This window comes from Protopterus annectens, chromosome 11.part0 (assembly GCF_019279795.1).
Source record: "Protopterus annectens isolate FY-2018-M chromosome 11.part0, PAN1.0, whole genome shotgun sequence".
Lineage (NCBI taxonomy): Eukaryota > Metazoa > Chordata > Ceratodontiformes > Protopteridae > Protopterus > Protopterus annectens.
Window position 1 is genome coordinate 559,590,702 of NC_056745.1, and position 15,615 is coordinate 559,606,316.

General features: G+C 45.3%; 1 protein-coding gene across 1 annotated transcript in view; it reads right to left on the bottom strand.

Annotated features, from left to right (window-relative positions):
- RPL18A (ribosomal protein L18a) overlaps positions 1-15,615 on the bottom strand; it is a 284,960-nt gene that overhangs the window by 1,015 nt on the left and 268,330 nt on the right. The gene's annotated exons all lie outside the window — the stretch shown is intronic.

Genomic DNA, 15,615 nt, shown 5'->3' on the forward strand with positions numbered 1-15,615 from the left:
AGGGAATATCCTAGCCGGCGTGTCAGTAGCAACAGAAATGACTGCCGGGTCTGCAGCTGGGAACCTGAAAAGAAATAAGTCCTGAGGGGCTTTGTAGAAACTGTCTGGCTTTTTGGGAGCTCTGGGTTTTGGGATGTAGTGTGGAAAGCATGCAAAAAGGATGAACGTACTGGTAGCACTGCAAAAAAGCTGGAATTGTCCACTTGTAGAAGTTGGTAAAACCTTTTCTGGACACGAGATTTGGTAAGAACCCCAATTAATGTTCACACATTTTCAGAATGGTCTCCCCGAGGGAGATTTTCTCCATGGGAGAATCTGCACCCAGTGACTCGCCCTCAGGAGAGATGTATTCCTGAGTGGAAGGGATTTGAGTAGAGTTGTCTAAAGATTCATCAGGAGGAGGATTCATCTGAAAAGTATGGGTTCCTAGTCCTTTTCTGGGAAAGGTGAGAGGCTGGCTGCTAAGAGCCATGAAGGTCTGAAAAACACTCCTGAGAAGGCCTGCCAATCCACAGCTGCCTCTTTTGCAGTGGAGACGTGCTTTGTCTTTGTCTTCTCTTTGCTGGAGAGGCTTTCGTAACGGGGGTTTGGATGAATGCCAGAGTTTGAAGGTTGCAGGCTGGAGCAGACAGGCATCAATCACTTGTGGTAAATCTCTAGGTTTGAAGTATTCGAGCATGGGTTCCCCTCTCTACATCCAGACTTGGGGCATGTTCCACCTCTTGGGACGTGCTTGTAGCAGAAGTCAAGGTGACCAGTGGGTTCGACCCGTGACTCTAGGCTGACTAGCTCTCCAGGAGATAAGGGAGAGGTGCAGGCTGAGGTTTCTTGGCCTTATGCTTCAGTGGCTCTGCTTTGGGTGTACAGGAACCCTCCATGCACTTGGTTTATCTGAAAAACGGACTGCTTAAATTTAACTGAGTGATGAAAGCCTACTTTTAAGGGTCTTTGGAACAAACGACTGGCAAATACTTTATGACTTATGGTACTTGGTTGGGGCCCAAGCAAAAATGACACTGGGTATGGCTGTTCTTGTGTAGAATTAGTTTTCCACACTAGCACTTTCCCTTCCTGGGTGACAAATAGCAGGAAAAAAATTCCCAACGGGGCACTTATCTGAAAGCAAGAGTCAGAAACACTGAAAAGTACACAACCAAAAGTGGGAGCTGGCATTATGACTGGCAGAAGAAAAGTTCTGAGCACGGTACACATGTACATCTGTTTTACAGCCTACATCTGACTGCAGCAAATGTCAGACATACCACATACCCTATATACTGGCAAAAGACTTTTATAATACTGGCCAAGGTTGGCCACCTTCTGGTGGGGATATCCCTCAAATAAAAGAATAATGCATCAACTGAATAGGGCCACCCACAAGGATCGCTTGCAATGTGCAAGAACTACCAACAAATATCTGCTGGAGCACAAAATGTACCACACCAAAGCTTCCCCAGGAACTCTAGTAAAATTTCTTTTAAAATGTCATAAAAAATGCAGAGGATTCAGCACAGCTCCAGGTAAAGTTCAAGTTTAGCACATTTACAGTTAAACCACTTTATCAGACAAGTAACCAATGTAAAATGTATTTAAGATAAACATCCAATCAGAGCTTACAATTCCATAAATTCCAGAACCAGCCAACCACTTAAAATGTCAATGCCCTACAAGCGTTTCAAAGGTCGTGCATGTAAGAAAGGTTTAAGGGAAACTATCGTTAACACCAGGAACACTAACACTAAAGTATCCATTTCTGTTCACATGACTGTCTTATTTCTGAGGTCACCTCCCCCAACACTAAACATCCACAAGTTCTAAGACATTCTAAATTCATGTTGTGGACCAGTCTGAACATATTTTAGCGAAACATTAACTAGTAACTTTTTTCTAATATCTCTATGTTCAAGGATACTCTTCCTAAGGGAACGATTCGTTTTACTTATACAAGCTGAAGAAGGGCAGAAAGTCTTCTGGCTGCTCCCATTAGGGGTCACCACAGCAGATCAACCATTTCCATTTCTTCCTGTCCTCTGCATCTTGCTCTGTCACACCTACCACCTGCATGTCCTCTCTCATCACATCCATAAACCTCATCTTAGGCCTCTCTCTTTTCCTGTTACCTGGCAGCTTCATCCTTAGCATCTTTTTCCTAAAATACTCTGCATCTATCCTCAGCACATGTCCAAACCAATGTAATCTTGCCTCTCTGGCTTGGTCTCCAAACCTTCCAATCTGGGCAGACCCTCAAACGTATTCCTAATCTTATCCATCCTAGTCACACCCGGTTGCAAATCTTATCAACTCTGCCATGTCAAGCTCAGACTCCTGCCTTTTTGTCAATGCCACTGCCTCCAACCCATAACATAGCTGGTCTCAATACCCTCTAGTAGACCTTCCCTTTCACTCTTACTAGTCAGTCACAAATCACTCAACACTTCTCCACCCACTCCATCCTGCCTGTACTCTCTTCACCTCTCTTCCACACTCACCATTACTCTGAACTGTTGATCCCAAGTACTTAAACTCATCCACCTTTGCCACCTCTACACCCTGCAGCCTCACCATTCCTCTATCCTCCCTCTCATTCACACATATATTCTGTCTTAGTCCTTCTTACCTTCATTCCTCTTCTCTCTAGAGCATATCTCCACCTCTCCAGGGTCTCCTCCACCTGTTCCCTACTCTCACTACAGATCACAATGTCATCTGCAAACATCATATTCCACGGGGACTCCAGTCTGATCTCATCTGTCAACCTGTCCATCACCATTCCAAATAAGAAAGGACAAGTGCAGAAAAGTACAGTTTTGTACCTACCATAAATGTAGATGTTAGAGTGCTAATACAGCTGCAAAAATAACATATGGGGTTCTCTGCCGTCAGGCGGGTCCTCGGTCGGCCGAATTCCAAAGTCTTGGTCCGGCGTCTGTCGTCGCCTTCCTCCCTGACGTCAGTGCGACAGGGGTATACAAGTAACAGCCGATGCCATATTCTCCAGTCTTTCTTGCCCCAGATGTCAGGTGCCCCCAAAAAGGCAATAGATAAAATTATATATATATATATATATATATACACACACATACATATACATATATATATACATATATATATATATATATATATATATATATATATATATATATATATATATAAAACGTATACAAGCAATGCAATGTTATCAAAAAGTAGTTGCAAGCAAATACACCATATGAGGATAACCCAAAATAGGTTGTATGAGGAGGTGTTAGCCACAAGTCCTATACCTAGAGGGGAAGGAGGGAGGGAAACTTGTACTGCAGCTGTATTAGCACTCCATTTATGGTAGGTACAAAACTGTACTATGTTCATCGTGCATACAGCTGCAGTAATCACATATGGGTGGAATCCCAAAGCTACGCACAGGGTGGTAGGCACTAGGTAGAACTGGGATGAGCCAGAATGCCCTGCAATACAGCAGTAGCAAAGCCTGCTCTAGTTTTGGAATATAAAGGCAGGTGGTAGTGTCTTGTGAAGGTATGTACAGAACTAAGTGGCTGCCTCCAAGATATCTTTGGCAGGAACTCCTCCGAGGAAGGCTGTAGAGGTAGCTGTGGCCCTGGTGGAATGTGGTCTGATGCCTACAGGGACAGATTTCCCATGACAGGAGTAACAAAAACGTATGCAGTGGCCTATCCTGTTACCAAACAGACAATCACTAAATGGTTTCCCTTGAGCTCCCACAGCATAAGACACAAAAAGTTGTTCTGATTTCCTGAAAGGCTTTGTTCTGTCCAAATAGTAACGTAGCTGTCTATGGATGTCTAAGGAATGTAGCAGCCTTTCCCCTTTGTTTTGAGGATTGGGGTAAAAGGTAGGTAGGTGTATGGCTTGATTTAAAGCTACCCTGGATACCACTTTACGCATAAAGGACAGGTTGGTTCGAAGGGAAACCCTGTCCTCATGGAAGATAAGGGCTGCACAGCCATGAGGGCTTGAAGTTCCGAAACCCTACGAGCTGAGGTAATGGCCAGAAGGAAAGCTGTTTTCCAGGACAAGTATTGCAAATCTGTTGAGGCAGCTGGTTCAAAAAGAGGCAATGTTAGTTTTTCTAGAATGTAATTAAGGTCGCAGGCTGGCACTGGTTGTTTCCTTGGTGGTCTTATATTCTTAGCCCCTCTGAGGAATTGCCTTAAAAGGGGGTGAAAGAATAACGGTGGATCCGTGTTGAATTCTGCAGAAATGGCTGAGGCATGGATTTTCATGGAGGAAAGAGTCCACTGTTCAGCAGGTCAGCTAGATACTGTAATACCAGAGGCAAATTTAGTTGTCTAGGGTCCTGGCCTTTCTCATTCCAAGAGCAAAACAGTTTCCATTTTGCGGAGTAAGTCTTCCTAGTAGATGGCCTTCTGGCCTCCAGAATGACATCCTGTACCTCTCTGGAGAGTAGGGTCTGCTGTGGTGTTAAGGAATTTTCCATGCAGCAAGACTGTTTTTAGCTGACTGAAGAGTTTGGTAGCTGTGCTGAGTCAGTAGAAGAGGCATTAGAGGTAGAGGCCAGGGAGGAGTTTGTTAGGCTCCTTAGGAGTGGGTACCAGTGCTGTCTTGGCCAGTCTGGAGCAATCAGTATCATCTTCGGTCTGTCTGCTCTTGCTTTCAAGAGTACCTTGGATAGCAGAGGTGGGAAAGAGTACACTGTCCATGCGGTCCAACTGAATGAAAGGGCGTCCACCCTCCGTGCCTATGAATGGAAAGTCCTTGAACAAAACTTTTCCAATTGATGGTTCCTGTGGGAGGTGAAGAGATCTATGTCTGGCCTTCCCCATGCTTGGATTATCTTTGTGAACACCTTTGGATGCAGCTTCCATTCGTGTGGATCTGTCATATTTCTGCTTAGATTGTCCACAGTTTTCCAAGCCTGGCAAATACTGTGCTTGAAGTTCGATTTGCCATTCCAGAGCCATGATCCAAAGTGTCATGGCTAGTCTGCACAGGGGATATGAATGTGTTCCTCCTTTCTTGTTTATGTACCACATTACTGTGGTGTTGTCTGTTCATATCAATAATTGTCCTGGATGCAGGAGGTCCTTGAATGCTGTAATTGCATTTATCACTGCTAGCATTTCTTTTTGATTGATGTGAAGGTGCTTTTCCTTTTGGGACCATTTGCCCTGAATGCACCTGCCTGTCATGTGCGCCCCCCAGGCGTAATCTGAGGCATCTGTTGTGATGACTTGATTTGCATGAGGCTTGCAGAATGGGAGACCTGTGTTTGCTTGACATGCTTGGGCTCACCATAGAAATTCCTTTTGTAAACATGGAATTGTTATTGTTTCCAAATTGTGGCTGTGTTGAGACCATAGGCTTTTTAGGTACCATTGAAGTTCTCATATGCAACTTTGCACATGGGATTAAAAGAATGCAAGATGCCATGAAGCCCAGAGCCTGCAGGATTTTCCTTGCAGTAAGCCTGGTACAATTTGCTATTGTTTTGAAGTACAGAGTTAATTGCCCTTGTTTTTCTGGCATAAGGTAGGCCATCTGGGTGTTTGTGTCCAAGTTGGCACCCAGGAAAGTTATTTTCTGAGATGGTGTTGGCCTGGATTTCTCTTTGTTGATTGTGTATCCCAGAGAATTCAGTAACCGTGTTGCATAAGCCAGATGTTCCAGAAGAGTGTGCTTGCTGTCCGCTTGGATCAGGCAGTCGTCCAAATAAGGGTAAATTTGTATCCCTTGAAGTCTGCAGTAGGCAATTACTGATGCCAGGCATTTTGTGAATACTCTGGGCGCAGTAGATAAGCCAAAGGGCAATGCAGAGAATTGATAGTGGATTGAACCCGCAAGAAATCTGAGGTATCTTCTGCAGCTTTGTCTGATTGGGACACGCAGGTATGCCTCCTTGATGTCCAATGTTACCAGCCAAAACTCCTTGCCCAGCATGGGAAGAAGTTGCTGTAAAGTTAGCATCTTGAATTTTGGTACGAGTAGAAATGTATTTAGGATGGATAAGTCCAAAATGGGTCTCCAGTCGGTTCCTTTTCTTGGTACCAGGAAAAGTCTGGAATAAAAACCTTGACCTTGCTCGTGAGTAGGAACCTCTTGAATGGCTTTCATGTCCATGAGTTTTGTAATTTGTATTTGCGCCTCTGCCCTTTGATTGTGTGGCAGGTTTGCCATACCTCTCATTTTTGGAAGAGTGTGGAAATGAAATCTGTAGCCTCTGTTTATTATGTCCAGGATCCATTTGTCTGTGATAATCTGCCAATTTCTTGAAAATAGTGCCAGCTTTCCTCCCAAGGGGGCTGCCAGCTGAAATTTGCTTGGCATGAAAAGGTTGAAGTCATTGGGTTTGTTTTCTGTATTGTTGTGCACTGTCTAAGCCACCTCTTGGTGCTTGAGATTGCCATTGTCTGCCTCTATATGATCCTTGAGCTTGTCCTCTGCCCCTTGAGCGCCTGTATCTACCTCTTTGGGGCTTGTCCGTGGCTGGAAAGGACCAGGTTTTTGTAGGCCAATTTCTGCTAAAACGAGGTGGCTGTACCTGTAGAAAAGCCTTGACACTTTGCATAGATTTAGCTTTTTCTTCCATTTTCCATAGTATCTCCTCAGCATTAGTACCAAATAGCACATCCTTTTGTAAAGGAGCATCTAGTAGTTTAGCTTTAGCATGGTCAGGCAAGCATTGTTCTCTAAGCCAGGCATGTCTACGAATGACTGCTCCTGTAGCAGCAGCTCTACTTGAGGCCTCTAAGGCATCATAACCACATTGTAAGGTGTGTTTACCCACTTGTTCTGCACTATGCAACATATCCGGCAATTCTTTCAAATCTGGTTGTTCAGGTTGAGACATTTTGTTTAATTGTGAGAACAGAAACTGCTGATATTTAAGCATATGGAACTGACAATTTAAGGCCCTCATGGCTAGGGTGGTCGAAGTGTATACCTTTTCCCCCACCTTTCTAAGAATCTAGATTCGCTTTCAGAAGGGAGTGGATTCTTGGCAGTAGAAGCCTTCATCCCCTTGGGGCCTTGAGAAATGGTTTCAGGGTCAGCATTATGGCTTTTGAAAAGAAATTGGTGAGAGTTGGGGACTCTGTAGTACCTATCCAGTTTAACTGGTGCAGGAGGCAGGGAATCCGGATTAAGACAAGCCTCCGAATAAACATCATCATGTATGTCCAGGACAGGAGGTATAGCCAGAGGTCTGTGTTGAGGTAACAAAAGAAATTCCCTAAGCCTTTTCTTGGAATCAGAAAAGTCTTGGCCTTCCCAATGGAAGTGCTCCCTCAAGGTGTGCAAGGTTTCCCCAAAAGAAAAATCCTCTGGTGGAGATACTGAAGGAATGGACTGTTCTGCATCAGAATCTTAATAAGGGGAGTACGAATGTTCCTCCACTTCAGAATGGTCTGAGAAAATGGAGCCCTGTTCAGAAGAGGGAGAGTCTTCCTCCACTCTGGGTCTCTTGTCTGGAGGGGGTTGGGAACCCCTGATAAAGGCAATTAAATCCTCAGCCATTTTAAGCATCTGCTTTTTAGGCATGGGGCCTAAGGATGGGCCCTGTGCAACAGGCCTCTTGGGATGCATGGCTGATTTGGACTTAGTGAAGGCCTTAATAGAAAAGGAAGAAGAGGGTCTAAATACACCCAGGGTAGAAGTGGACCTGTCCACAGAAGGCTCACTCACTGCTGTTTCGGTGGTTGTAGCCCGAGTAAGGGCAGAGGTACCAGCGGTCTCGGGTACAGAAGACACCGCCAAGGAAGTGTAGTTGGTAGTCAGGGACTGCATAGGCGTCTTGCTGAGAACCGGACCACGTGTAGCCGGCTTTGACGTGGTGTGGGTGGAGACCGCGGGCCTCGAGTGTCGGTCTTTGTCCTTGCATTTTTTGGACAAAACGGTAGTCTGAGTATCAGACGACATTTTACAATCAAAGGCTTTACCAAAATAATGTTGGGTGAACTACGCCCGACGCTTAGTGCATTTATTGAAAGTCGCACAGAAGAGACAGCCAGAGATGTCGTGGTCTGGGCCTAAACAAGGTATGCAAAGGGAATGGAAATCCTTATGCGATATTTGCTTCCCACAAGAAATACAATTGTTAACTTTGTCTGACATTGGTCAGAGGCAAGAAAAGTTTCCCCAACGGGGTACTTAGCTTTAAAGACGACTTCGGTGTCCAATTTTACGTAAATTCAGGAGCTGGCCGACCGGCACTTGCGAACTGCTTCGGCTTCGGGCACCGCGCGGCAAAAAAGACTGGAGAATATGGCGTCGGCTGTTACTTATATACCCCTGTCGCACTGACGTCAGGGAGGAAGGCGACAAAGTACAGTTTTGTACCTACCATAAATGTAGATGTCCAAGAGGTATGCATCTGCAGTCCTAACATATGGGTTGTCCTGCCTCAGGCAGCCCTTCGGTCGGCCGGATTCCAAAGTCTGGGTCTGGCCTCGGCTGATGTCGCACTTCACCCGACGTCATAGCTACTGTCAATTGGGTATAAAGGCATCAGCCAACACCATTTTCCTCAGTGTTTCTTGCCCCAGATGCCAGGTGCCATCTAGGAAGGCTAAATTTGGATAAATGCAAATGATTCCAAACAGTAGAAAGCAAACAAAATAAACATGTATATACATAGACAAATACACCATAATAGATTCCCCCAGCCAGCTACAAGATGGGCAAATACCCTAGGAGTACCACAGAGGGGAAGGAGGGTGGGTAATCCTGACTGCAGATGCATACCTCTCTACATTTATGGTAGGTACAAAACTGTACTATGTCCTTCATGGATGCATCTGCAGTCCTAACATATGGGTAGAATACCATAGCCAAACTGGGGGAGGAGGCACTAAGAAGATTATGGTGTAGTTAAGATCCCTTGCAAAACAGCAGTGGCAAAACCTGCTCGGGATCTGGAGTATAAAGGTAGATTATAATGCTTGGCAAATGTATGCACGCAGCTCCAAGTAGCAGCCTCTAAAATGTCTTTGGTAGCCACTCCTCGTAAGAAAGCTGTAGTAGTGGCTGTAGCCCTAGTGGAGTGAGGTCTGATGTTCTCTGGAGTTGTCTTTCCATGAAAAGAGTAACAAAATCTAATGCAATTTCCTATCCATTTTGAGATTGTCTGTTTTGAAATTGCTTTTCCTTCCATTCCTGTTGCATATGCTACCAGAAGCTGGTCAGTTTTTCTATTGTTCTTGGTTCTGTCCAGGTAGTAGCGCAATTGCCTGTGCACATCCAAGGTATGCAGTAGTCTTTTCCCCCCTGTTCTGTGGGTTGGGGAAGAATGTTGGTAGGTGGATTGCTTGGTTCAATGATATCCTGGAGACCATCTTTGGCATAAAAGTAGGGTTAGTTCTCAAGGACACTCTATCCTGATGGAAGATAAGGAAGGGCTATACTGCCATTAATGCCTGTAATTCAGAAACCCTTCTTGCTGAAGTGATTGCAAGCAGGAAAGCAGTTTTCCAAGATAAGAACTGTAATTCTGCTGTTGCTGCTGGTTCAAAAGGGGGAAGTGTTAACTTTTCTAGCACAAAGTTCAGGTCCCATGTAGGCAAAGGTGGCTTCCTTGGAGGCTTTACATTTTTAATACCTCTTAGAAACTGCCTGAGTAGAGGATGAGAGAAGACTGGAGGGTCCATGTTGTATTCTGCTGAAATTGCTGATGCATGAATCTTAATGGAGGAGTAAGACAGGCCATTGTGGAAGAGTTCTGCTAAATATTCCAGGATGTTAGCTATGTTTGCCAATGATACATTTTCTCCTTTTGCTGCACTCCAAATGAGGTATCTTTTCCATTTTGCTGAATAAGTTTTCCTTGTGGAGGGTCTGCGAGCCTCCAGGATAATGTCTTTAACCCTCTGAGATAAATCTGGGTTATTTTGTTTTATGTAAGATTCCAAGCAGCTAGCTGCAGTGTTTTCAAGTTTGGATGCAGGATCTTGAAGTTGTTCTGTTAGCAGTAAAGGAACTAGAGGTAGAGGCCATGCGTGTGCTCGAGACATACTCCTCAGTAGTGGGTACCAATTCTGCCTCGGCCAGTCTGGAGCTATCAGGATGATTTTTGGGTGATCTTTGATCTTCAGTAGCACTTTGTGCATCAAAGGAAGAGGTGGGAATGCATATGCTGTTAGGTTTTCCCAACTGAAGGATAGGGAGTCCACCTTCCAAGCAAGTGGGTGGTATGTCCTTGTGCAGAATTTTCTCAATTGGTGGTTGTGTGGGGATGCGAACAGGTCTATTTCTGGTAGCCCCCATTTCTTTGTAATGGATTTGAAGATGTCTGGATGCAGCATCCATTAGTGGGCATCCGTGGTAGTTCTGCTTAAGGTGTCTGCTAGTATATTTTCTTTTCCTGGCACAAATATAGCCTGGCGCTGAATGTTGAGGTTCAGGGCCACATTCCACAGGTCCATTGCCATCCGGCATAGAGGATATGAATGTGTGCCTCCCTGCTTGTTGATATACCACATAACTGTGTTGTCAGTCCTTATCAGCAAATGACCTTGTTGAAGAAACGGTCTGAATGTCTGAATTGCCTGTTTCACTGCCAGCATCTCTTTTTGATTTATGTGTAGGCTCAGCTGGTCTTGTCCATAGGCCTTGTATACACTTGTCTACCATGTGTGCCCCCCAACCGAGGTCCGAGGCGTCCGTGGTGATGGTCTGGCTTGGGTGAGGGCTGTGGAAGGGCAGTCCTTTGTTCAACTGACAGGCCTGAGCCCACCACAGGAATTCTTGCTTCAGGCATGGAATTATTGGAATTTGGGTTTCTAGGCTGTGCTTGTGCTGAGACCATAAATTCCTTAGGTACCATTGCAACTTCCTCATATGTAGTCTGGCATGTGGAATCAATATTATGCAGGATGCCATGTAACCCAGGGCTTGCAGGACTTTCCTTGCTGTAAGCTGGTTCTGCGTTGTTAATGCCATGAAATAGAGTGGTAGTTGCTCTTGCTTTTCTGCTGTGAGAAATGCCATTTGATTTGATGTGTCCAGTTCTGCACCCAAGAATGATATCCTTTGGGATGGTACCAGCCTTGACTTTATGTTGACTGTGTATCCCAGGGCTTGCAATAGGTGAATAACCTTTTCCAAATCTTTTGTTAATTTGACCTTGTTGTCCGCTTGTATCAGGCAGTCGCCCAGGTATGGATAAATTTGTATTCCCTGAAGCCTGCAATGAGCAATTACGGATGCCAGGCATTTCGTGAATACTCTGGGCGCAGTAGATAAGCCAAAGGGCAATGCTGAGAATTGATAATGCTCTGATCCTGCAAGAAATCTGAGGTATCTTCTGCAATCTGGTCGTATAGGGACGTGCAGGTATGCCTCCTTGAGATCTAGAGTCACCAGCCAAGACTCCTTGCCCAGCATGGGAAGTTGCTGTAGGGTCAGCATTTTGAAATTTGGAACAATGAGATGTGTTCAAAGTGGACAGGTCGAGAATAGGTCTCCATTGGTTTTCTTTTCTTGGCACCAGGAAAAGTCTGGAATAAAATCCTTGTCCTTGTTCCATAGGCGGAACCTTTTCTATAGCTCTCATCCTTAGTAAGTGGTTGATTTGTTCTAGAGCATTTGTTTTTTGGTTTGGTGGTAGGTTTGGCATTCCTCTCTTCCTTGGTAGAGTATGGAAGTGAAACCTGTAACCTTTGTCTATTGTCTGTAAAATCCATTTGTCTCCTGTAATGTAATGCCAATTTACTGAAAATAAGGCTAGCTTTCCGCCTAAGGGTGCTTTCAGTTGTTCCCTGGTAGGCGGTATCAGAGCCAAGTCACTGTGACTGTCCTGTGGTAGTGGTAGTAGCTGGGTATGTGGCAGTACTTCTCTGGTTGTTAGGCTGCCACTGACATCCCCTGTAGGCACCTCTGGATTGACCTCTGTCCCTTGGGGCGCCTATTTCTGCCTCTCTGTGCTCTGGTGGTGTCTGGAAAGGACCAATTCTTCAAAGGCCAATTTCTACTAAACGTCGGAGGCTGGACCTGTAAGAAATCCTTGACTGTTTGAACAGATTTTGCTTTTTCTTCCACCTTCTTTAACACTTGCTGTGCAGGGGAGCCAAACAAACTGTGTTTCTCCATGGGAGCATCTAGGAGCTTTGACTTTACATGGTCTGGTAAGGATTGCTCTTTTAACCATGCATTCCTTCTGATCACTGTACCAGTCATAGCTGATCTAAAGGTGCATCATAGCCACATTTTAAAGAATGATTACTGACCTGCTGAGTGTTATGTACCAAATCCTGAAGGGACTTACAGTCTATAGGTTCAGGAGAGGATAGTTTTTTATTTAGCTGGTCTAACAAAAATTCCTGGTATTGAATCATGTGGAATTGACAGTTTAAGGCCCTAGCCGAAAGAGTAGCAGAAGTATAAACTTTTTTACCCCATCTCTCTAATGCTCTAGATTCTCTTTCAGAGGGGAGGGGGTTTTTGGCAGTTGCTACAGCTTTGGGGCCCTGTGAAATAGTTTCAGGATCTGCAATAGGAGCCTTATACAAGTGATAATGTGTGTCCGGGACCCTGTAGTATCTGTCGGCTTAGCAGGGGCTGGGGGAAGAGAGTCAGGTGCAGTACAAGCATCATTAAATGCATCATCCACAACTGTTAGTACTGGAGGAATGGCTAAAGGCCTATGCTGTGGCAAGTGTAAAAAGGTCCTTAGCCTCTTCCTAGAATCTGAAAAATCCTGGCCCTGCCATTGAAATTGCTCTCATAGCATGCAAGGTTTCCCCAAAAGAAAATTCCTCAGGAGGAGAGGCAGAAGGAATGGAGTCTTCTGCGTCAGAGTCCACATAAGGAGAATAAGGGCCTTCTGGAGGATTTGAGTTTTCTGAATCAGAGGAATAATCTGAAGAAACTGGCTCAGGGGGTTCTGCTCTAGGCCTCTTCTCTGGAGGGGGATGAGAGGCCCTGTCAGGGTGAGGATGGGATCCCCTGATCAAAGAAATGAGATCCTCCGCCAGGCTGAGCATTTGGGAACTAGAGCTAGGCCTGTTTGAGGGGGTTTTAGCAGGCAAGGCCTTAGAAGATTTAGCTGCTTTAGCCCTAGAAAAAGCCTTGATAGACATGGATGCAGGGGGCCTAGCAGCTCCACGTGGAGGAGTAGATATGTCTAAAGGAATAGTATCTGATAAATCCTGGGTTCCCGCTACAGCAGGAGAAATTTCAGTAACAGATTCAGCCATGCTGTGTGAGGCCTCGGCTGTCGGAGGTATGCTTTCGGCCGAAGGAAGAACCGCGGACTCGGTTTCAGCCAAAACAGAGACACTCGCGGTTGGCTTAACGGTGGTTTCGGCCGAAAGAGCGGACCGCGAGTGTCGGTCGTTTTCCTTACGCTTTTTGGCCAATTGTGAAGTCGGAATCTCCGACGGCATTTTGTAAGCAAAAGCGGGACCAAAAAACTCCTCCGCAAACTCAGACAGACGTCTAAGTGTCCGTCGGTTGAAGGAAGCACAGGCTAGACAAGCTAACGTCGTGGTCTGGGCCTAAGCAAGGAAGGCAGTAAGAGTGGAAATCCTTATGAGGTATTTGTTTCCCACAAGTTAAACAATTTACTTTTTCTGACATCGGCTGAGGCAAGAAAGAGTCCCCAACGGGGTACTTAGCTTTTAAGAAGTCTTCGGTAGTAGAAATCTCTGGATCTGACCGACTGGCACTTGCGAACAGCTTCTGCTTCGGGCACCCCGCGGCAAGAAAGACTGAGGAAAATGGCGTTGGCTGACACCTTTATACCCAATTGACAGTAGCTATGACGTCGGGTGAAGTGCGACATCAGCCGAGGCCAGACCCAGACTTTGGAATCCGGCCGACCGAAGGGCTGCCTGAGGCAGGACAACCCATATGTTAGGACTGCAGATGCATCCATGAAGGACATCAACCGATGCCGGACCAAGACTTTGGAATTCGGCCAACCGAGGACCCGCCTGACGGCAGAGAAAGTACAGTTTTGTACCTACCATAAATGTAGATGTCAGATAGGCATGCATCTGCAGTCCTTACAAATGGGTTGTCCTGTCGTCAGGCAGCCCTTCGGTCGGCCGGATTCCAAAGTCTGGGTCTGGCCTCGGCTGGTGTCGCACTTCACCCGACGTCATAGCTGCAGTTCTTCGGGTATAAAGGCATCAGCCGACGCCATTTTCCTTAGTGTTTCTTGCCCCAGATGCCAGGTGCCCTCTAGGAAGGCTAAATTTGGATAAATGCAAATGGTTCCAAATAGTAGAGAGCAAACAAAAAATAAGCATGTATGTACATAAATACAAATACACCATAATAGATTCCCCCAGCTAGCTACAAGATGGGCAAATACCCTAGGAGTACCACAGAGGGGAAGGAGGGTGGGTAATCCTGACTGCAGATGCATGCCTATCGGACATCTACATTTATGGTAGGTACAAAACTGTACTATGTCCTTCAAGGATGCATCTGCAGTCCTTACAAATGGGTAGAATACCATAGCCAAACTGGGGGAGGAGGAGAAAGATTATGGTGTAGTTAAGATCCCTTGCAAAACAGCAGTGGCAAAACCTGCTCGGGATCTGGAGTATAAAGGTAAATTATAATGCTTGGCAAATGTATGCACGCAGCTCCAAGTAGCAGCCTCTAAAATGTCTTTGGTAGCCACTCCTCGTAAAAAAGCTGTGGTAGTGGCTGTAGCCCTTGTAGAGAGGCCTGATGTTTTCTGGAGTTTTCTTCCCATGGTAGGAGTAACAAAATCTAATGCAATTTCCTATCCACTTAGGAATGGAAGGAAAAGCAATTTCAAAACAGACAATCTCTGTTGAAAATGCTACCAGTAGCTGGTCAGTTTTTCTGTTGCTCTTGGTCCTGTCCAGGTAGTAACGTAATTGTCTATGTACATCCAAGGTATGCAACAGTCTTTCTCCCCTGTTCTGTGGGTTGGGGAAGAATGTAGGTAGGTGGATAGCTTGATTTAAAGATACCCTGGAGACCACCTTTGGCATAAAAGTAGGATTAGTTCTCATGGACACTATCTTGATGGAAGATCAGGAAGGGCTGTACTGCCATTAGTGCCTGTAGCTCAGATACCCTTCTTGCTGAAGTGATTGCAAGCAGGAAAGCAGTTTTCCATGATAAGTATTGTAATTCTGCTGTTGCTGCTGGTTCAAAAGGAGGTAGTGTCAACTTTTCTAGCACAAAGTTCAAGTCCCATGCTGGCAATGGTGGCTTCCTAGGTGGTTTTACATTTTTAATTCCTCTCAGAAACTGCCTGAGCAGAGGATATGAGAAGACTGGAGGATCCAAGTTGTATTCTGCTGAAATGGCTGATGCATGAATCTTAATGGAAGAATAGGACAGGCCGTTGTGGAAGAGCTCTGCCAAGTATTCCAGGATGTTAGCTATGTTTACCAGTGACGCATTCTCTCCTTTTGCTGTACTCCAAATGAGATATCTTTTCTATTTTGCTGAATAATTTTTTCTTGTTGAGGGTCTGCGAGCCTCCAAGATAATGTCCTTAACCCTTTGAGAAAAATCTGGGTTATTTGGTCTTATGCAATGTTCCAGGCAGCCAGCTGCAGTGTTTTCGGGTTTGGATGCAGGGTTTTGAAGTTGTTCTGTGTTAACAGCAAGGGAACTAGGGGCAGAGGCCATATTTGTTCCAGAGACATACTCCTC